This window comes from Rosa chinensis, chromosome 1 (genome assembly GCF_002994745.2).
Source record: "Rosa chinensis cultivar Old Blush chromosome 1, RchiOBHm-V2, whole genome shotgun sequence".
Classification (NCBI taxonomy): Eukaryota; Viridiplantae; Streptophyta; class Magnoliopsida; order Rosales; family Rosaceae; genus Rosa; species Rosa chinensis.
The window spans coordinates 21,656,404-21,663,963 of NC_037088.1; the positions used below are offsets into that span (position 1 = coordinate 21,656,404).

General features: G+C 39.3%; 1 long non-coding RNA gene across 1 annotated transcript; it reads right to left on the reverse strand.

Annotated features, from left to right (window-relative positions):
- Positions 1-6,310: 6,310 nt before the first annotated feature.
- LOC121052213 lies at positions 6,311-6,882 on the reverse strand. Its single transcript, XR_005808469.1, has 4 exons — positions 6,833-6,882; positions 6,618-6,726; positions 6,455-6,524; positions 6,311-6,345 (listed from the first exon to the last, which is right to left on the reverse strand). It is a non-coding gene; the product is annotated as an uncharacterized LOC121052213 (long non-coding RNA).
- Positions 6,883-7,560: the final 678 nt, after the last annotated feature.

Consider the following 7,560-nt stretch of genomic DNA (forward strand, 5'->3'; position numbering starts at 1 on the left):
TGACGCAATATCGATCACCATCTGTGATCAGTCACCATCTGTGACTCAATATCGATTCAGTCACCATCTGTGACTCAATATCGATCACCATCTGTGATCAGCCACCATCTGTGACTCAATATATCACCATCTGTGATCAGTCACCATCTGTGACTCAATATCGATCACCATCTGTGATCAGTCACCATCTGTGACTCAATATATCACCATCTGTGATCAGCCACCATCTGTGACTCAATATATCACCATCTGTGATCAGTCACCTTCTGTGACTTCAATATATCACCATCTGTGATCAGTCACCATCTGTGACGCAATATCGATCACCATCTGTGATCAGTCACCATCTGTGACTCAATATCGATCACCATCTGTGATCAGCCACCTCAACCTAGACACGATATACACATAGCTCACACCTACGGCCATCAATTCCATAATCTTCCATATCGTGCCTACATAAGTCAACTGGTGACTACAGCCTCATGTTTAGATTCTCAACTAGCGTTCCATTACACAAATTAAGCCAACAATCAATCAAATCAAGAAGAAAACAAGGCGATCACAATTTAAAACAAGCAAAACAATTCATAGTAACCCCTGCATATAATTTAGTTCAGGAGGTCACATTAAGTCAAACAACATGACTACAACAATCTAACAACTAAGCTCGTATGAAAGGATACAGTTTTCTCCTAAAATAATCCTTATCACCCCCCAGAGTTCAATCCAGAGGTTCCCATTCCTCAATGACTGCAACTCAAAGAACCAACACCTAGGTTCACAACTTCACCAACAGAGCAAACCAATGCTCTGACAATTCTATACTCTAACTCACAACTAGCACTCCTACATACCCAGTGATTATATCAATACTGAAGAGCATAAGATGGGGATCCGCTGCAGACGGGCCATCACTCGGGTAGTACTGATTATCACCAAATATGTACCTTACGCTCTGATACCAAACTGTCACGCCCCTGATTTTTACACAAATAAAAATCGATATATATAACCCCATAATTATATATGCGTGAACGTTCAGTCATCAATACAAATACCTGAAACATCTTTCCCTTAAAACAAGTACATACTGATGCACTGAACCAATCCAAATTAATATACACTCGCTCAACAGAGTTATATATTACATAAGTTTACGAATTAAATTGCCATCACAAAATAAAACGTAAATATTCCTCAGAGTTCACTATAAAGCGGAAGTCATAACAATGGCAAAGCCAGATCAAATTTGCTTCCTACCAGTTCTGCTGCCAACTAGATACCTCAGCTTCAGCCACGATTTCCCTTACCTGCAAGATTAAACCCTACACCGTTTGAATAGTGCACCGGGTTGTCACACAACAAACCCGGTAAGCTTTTGCAAGCCCGTATGAGTAACTCAAAATAACTCACACCAATTTACGGGATAAAAGCCCGCACAACTCACGCCAACACGAGGAAAACCTTTCGACTCGAGAATAAGGAAAACATACCATGCTTCCCAAAACAATACTCTTTCCCAAAAAGGAAAACACAAAAGCCACACCGTGACAAAATCATATAAATCGTTAACATCACAATTCAAATATGATTAATTGATCCAACCTGGATAAAACACACACGCACATCAATCATACCTATCGTTAACCTAACAAATAGCATATGATTCTTAGTCCAACCTGGACAAAATACGTACTCAGGAGTCATAAGTAACCTACTTAGATCCATGAGGTACCATGGCAGACATACTAGCGCTCTAGCTTATCGTAACCACTCGCCCGGCTAACTGCGTGATTCCTTATTTCTTGCCTTGGTCACTATCAGCGACCTGTCACCATCTGTGACATATGATCTTCAGACCCCATCCAATCTCGAAATCAACCATTGGTCACCATCTGCGACCTATCACCATCTGTGACATATGATCTTCAGACCCCATCCAATCTCGAAATCAACCATTGGTCACCATCTGCGACCTATCACCATCTGTGACATATGATCTTCAGACCCCATCTGGTCTCAGATCAACCATTAGTCACCATCTGTGACATATATAATATGATTCACAAGTCCTTCCAGGACATTTAAAAGAAAGAATCCTCGAAACTCTCTTTTAAAGAAACACGTACTCATGAGCATCAGATAGCTCCCCACTAACCCCATGATGTACCAACAACAAATCAGTCCAACCTAGACACACAACACATCAACACAGATTCACCACGAAACCACTAATACATGAATACGTATGTATATATATATATATGTACACACATAGTCATTCACTTAGAAATGTCATCAATACATGAATACATATGTATATATATATCCCATAATATATATATATGTACACACATAATCATTCACTCAGAAATGCAACCAATACATGAATACATATGTATATATATATACCCCATAATATATATATGTACACACATACTCATTCACTCAGAAATGCCACAATACATCTATGGTAACTAGACTCATAAAACAGATAAATCATTGGTTACCATCTGCAACTTATCACCGTCTGTGACTCTTGGTTTTCATACCCCGTCTGGTCTTAGAACCAACCGTTGGTCACCATCTGCGACCCATGCTTTTCAGACCCCATTTGGTCTCAAGTCAACGTTAAGTAAGTCACACCTGACCTAAAAACGTTACGACTATCTAATTCCGGCTTTCCCTATCCCTGCTCACCATCTGTGACCCTTGGTACAAAGACCAATACATTTAAAATGAGTCACGCTTGACTCCAAAATGTAACATCAAACTCAATGCTTTTCAAACAATAGAAAACATCCTTTTCCACAATATTGTTTCTATGAAAAGTCTCATTCAACAATAATATGAACCCATCATGCATATTATTCATCACACATCATCCACAAGAATATATATATATTTCACGTAAATATACATATACGTAGTCATTCGCTCAGGAATGCCTACTAATACCAACTATAGTTTGCAGTTAAATAATTAACGCCAAAACAATAATGGTAATTCCGTTCATAATGAACCTTGTGAGATTACTCACCTCGAAACTCCCGCTGCGTCTTCACACCACTAGACTGCTTACAGAACGTCCTCTGTCAAGCACCTAAGGAAGTACAGCCTTGATTCAGTCAATGAAACACAAGGAATAACATTCGAAAACCCTAATTCGAACCAAAATTCCCAAAGTAACGCCAATCGAGGCGAAACCACATCCGAGACCATCCAATGTCTCCGAAATACTTCCACGATCGATATACCAAATTCACAAGTCGATCGGACGCTCGAATCCTCACGGATCGAAACATTAAACGGTCCGAAACCGTAAAAATCACAACATGCTCATACGATCTCCAAAAATTACAAACAATATATCGAAATGCTCGTATCGACGAGTAGATCGAACTCAGGAACAGAAACTATCCCTGAGGTGGCCGGAAACCGCCGGAAAACACCACCACAGTGGCGGCACCGCCGCCGGACCAAAGTCGGAATTTGACAAAACTCCCAACACCAAAGTTCTTCATCTCAACCCCAATTTCAACTTTCATAACTACAACAAAGTCCAAATATGAACCAATCGATCGAATTTTACCTTAGAACAAAACAGCTCGATTGAAACCCTAGAATTTCAATTCCAAAATTCGACCTCCACGAGTGAAATCGTCCCAAGCCGCTTTGGGAGAAGCATCAACGTCCTATGGGCTTCAAAAGCCCTCAAGAAACACCGGCAAAGGTGGCCGGAATCTCCGACTCCGATCAAGGCGATTTGCAGCTCCACCGTGCGACTTCTCGGCCTTGTAGCGTCGTGCACAGGTCTACCCACATAGTGAAACTTCACAGGGTGCTACATGGGAGTGAGGCGAAGAGATAGGAAGAAGAATCTCGTCGATTGGTGGCCGGAGGAGGGAGAACGAGCTCGGTGAAGATGGCTGCTCGGGAAAACTCGGGAGAGAGGAGAGAGAAAAATCCTTCCCAAAATGGAAATCTGATTTTATGAATAATTTTCTGGAAAAATCCCATATATACTAAAATGGAAACTTTTTCCGAAGCTCATAACTTCTTCATACGAACTCCGATTCTTGCGTTCCGCATGTCCACGAACTCGTATCGACGCGCTCTACAACTTTCGTGAAGGAAGTTTTCGGAGAATCTCAACGTATCAAAAGTCAACCTTGAAACCCCCCCCTAATTCCACACTTTACGAATAAAAATTCGTCCAAAACACTTCCGCTCCATCCACGAGCCACGAAAACGTCCGATACCCACAATTTAAATTCCGGAAAATCCTCGGAAAGTAACATACGAATTTCTGGGGCATCACAATAAACCTTGTAAATTATGCTACTCTGCACCCCAACGATGGGAAGTCTGTCAAACGTTGTAAATTATCAAACAATCAGAATTGCAACAAAACAAAACAAAAAAAGTACAAACACAACAAATCTCCCACAAGCCTGATACCATCAACAAGTAAAACGATTGAAATTGACTCTATCATTTACATATATAGAACTAGAACAATACGTACTAAGATTACTTCGTCTCCGACCGTCGACTCCTAGAATCCTTCGACAGGCAAATCCTTCGAATCCCACAACGGAGTCGTTCTCAGAAGTGAGTCGCGCCGACTGGCCGCCGCTCTCTTGCTTCGATTCCAGAGGCTAAGACGGAACGACACTGTTTAGAAATGCTTCGACGAATAAGCTGAGGACGGACTGGACGGAGTCGATGCCGGACCGGACGGAGTTGATGCCGAAGAAGCTGAGGACGTAGATGAAGGAAGGAAGGAGATGGAGGTCGGGTTTGGGAGGAGATCCAGTTTGGGGTGAGTTCAGAATGAAGGCGAGTTCGAGTGAGATGGAGGCCGCGCGAGAGCTTAGGGTTTTCTGTCTAACTTTTGGGATCGGGCTTTAAATTTTTTTTCTAAGTGTGGAAGTTTTTAGATTTAGTACCCGCTTCTTCAATTCACTTAAAACACTTAGCGCGTTTTGCAAAAATAGGTTCCCGCAAATTTTTAAACAAAACTTTTAACAACGGTCATTTTAAGACCCAATGTTAATGATATACATTTAAATCGGTATTTTCGTAAAACGATGTTAGATTACGTTTTTACATCGTGTGCAAGTCTGACCGATTTAAAACATGAGATGTCTATGAACAGATTTCTAGTAGTGACACGACGGATATAACTCATTTTTTGTTGTCTGAAACTATGAACAGATTTCTAGTAGTGACATGACGGATATAACTCATTCTTTGTTGTCTGAGACTAATAACAGACAACGGATATAATTTAATATTTGTTTGTCTGAGGTAAGTAACACACAACTAAAGTAAAATTATCTCCCTTGTCTGTTGATTACTCAGACAACAGTGATCATTTTATTTCTGTTGTGTGAGATTGTTTTCTTTTGTTGTTGGTTGTTAGTTCACACAACAACTATATTTGGTTATCCGTTGTGTGAATATTGTAATCAAATTGGGTACCAACCAGTGACTGTTGTAGGAGAAGCCTCAATTTTGAACTCTTTTATCATCATACAACACATGGTTTTGTCTTGTGTTGTATGACTTAACCTTGGACAACTTGGATTGCCTTAACAAATTGTATGAGGTTCTCTCAGACAACATATTCTTTTTATCAACTGTTGTGTGAACATTATAAACCAGTTGTGTGATTATTTGAGGTTGTGTTGTCTGAGCTTGCTTCTCACAACTTCTTGTGAACTGTTGTTTGTTCATCCATTACCTAGCTAGCTTGGAACAATTTTCCAGAAACAATGCAGCATATATTTTACCACAAAAATAGTACATATATTACCAAATGAACAGTACATATAAAGCCACATTGATCCATATAATTAGTGTAACTATATAGTTACATTTGTCAAGTACAACCAAACATCTAACTAGATAATTAAACTACTAGACAAACAAAAAAAGCATTCCTAGTCTAGCTAGACCGATGCATGAATGAATCAAAAGCTGATAATTGTTTCATGTGATATCTATCAGCACAAGCAAAATTTCATCATGCTTTCCAAAAACATCAGCTAGTGATGGCTCCTACACGTATCTATTAACCACAAACCTAGCCCACTCATTCCTTATCTCATCGATATCCACTTGGGTATAAACAAGGCTGCTTCTTCTCTCCCACTGAAAAGAATTCAAGTAACCCATGTCAAAATTACCATAAAAAGCTCATTGGAACACAAATAGAATAAACAAGCTTTATGGTACCTTGTTAACAAATGAAAAGTCTTTATCCTCAATGATGTCCCTCATGTATCGCATGACAAAATAGCCGCACTCCTTGTTGTTTAGTTGAGGAGGAATACCCTAAAAGCAGTGAATCCAACATAGCGAAAACAAAAGAATCCAAAATTAATCATCATGGAACCTAATACAAATTTGCTTCCAGAATCCTCTATAGGAAAAACATACATACCGACAAATTTTTCCATATAGGTGAACTTCGGCCTTTCCTACCCTTGTGTGCATTATACATAGATATTGCACTAAAACATAATAGATGCATAAACTATCAGGTTTCAAGAAATAGCCATTGTACTCAACATTGCATTATTCAAACTTGTATGACTATAACTTACCTATCAACAATGGAAACCCATTCTCCGGTGGGTAAACCGCCTCTTCATGGGATCCATAAAATAAACAATTTCTTGTTCAGGATCCACAACAGTCAGCACCCAATGTTTACTATATAACAATATAATATGATTTTAATTATCAGTCCACATGTATCACTACAAGCAAGTTATTACATATATAACAGTTGCTAGCATTCAGTTATCAAATTACTTACTCTGAGTTATATGGCAGCATGAAAATCTGTCCAGGTTTTGCAGATACCAGCCTCTCATTTATATGTTGGGACCTTTCTTGACCTTTCCCACACCCAATTGCACCAATCATCGCAGGGTCAACAAAAGCAACCATATCCAACATTTTATATTGACTCAAGACATCATAGAGGTACCTAATTACAAGCATATACACCAATTTGAATTCAGCAACAGATTATTCACATTGATACACCAATGAGATAACACGTGGTACTTACTAGAAATAAATCAAAAATTTTTTTTTTTTTACCTCTGGTATATCACTATGCTGTTCCCAGTTAATTCGTTCATGGTTGCAATTCTGTGCACATCTTGCCGTAGTATAAATGTTTTCCGTGCATGGCCAAACACTTCATCCTCAATTTGAATGGTGATAGCCTTCTTATCTTTGAATCCGACCTCATCCCACATGCACAACATGCTCAATGAATTTGGTAAGGAAGCTGCCAATGATTGTAGGCTAAACTCATCCTCAAAGAGTTCGTCTTCCTGTACCACTTTCTTTTTTCTCTTCCTCTCAGGTTTCTACACATACAAGGTTGATGATTTTATTTTCTAATCTTATAGGCTGCAATCTTAAGCAAATAGGAATATGGACAAATCAAGATCTGGATATATTACAATTATTATGAGAACTTACCTTCACAGGTGACATTATGACAAGCTCTTTCGGCCATGGTACCCAACT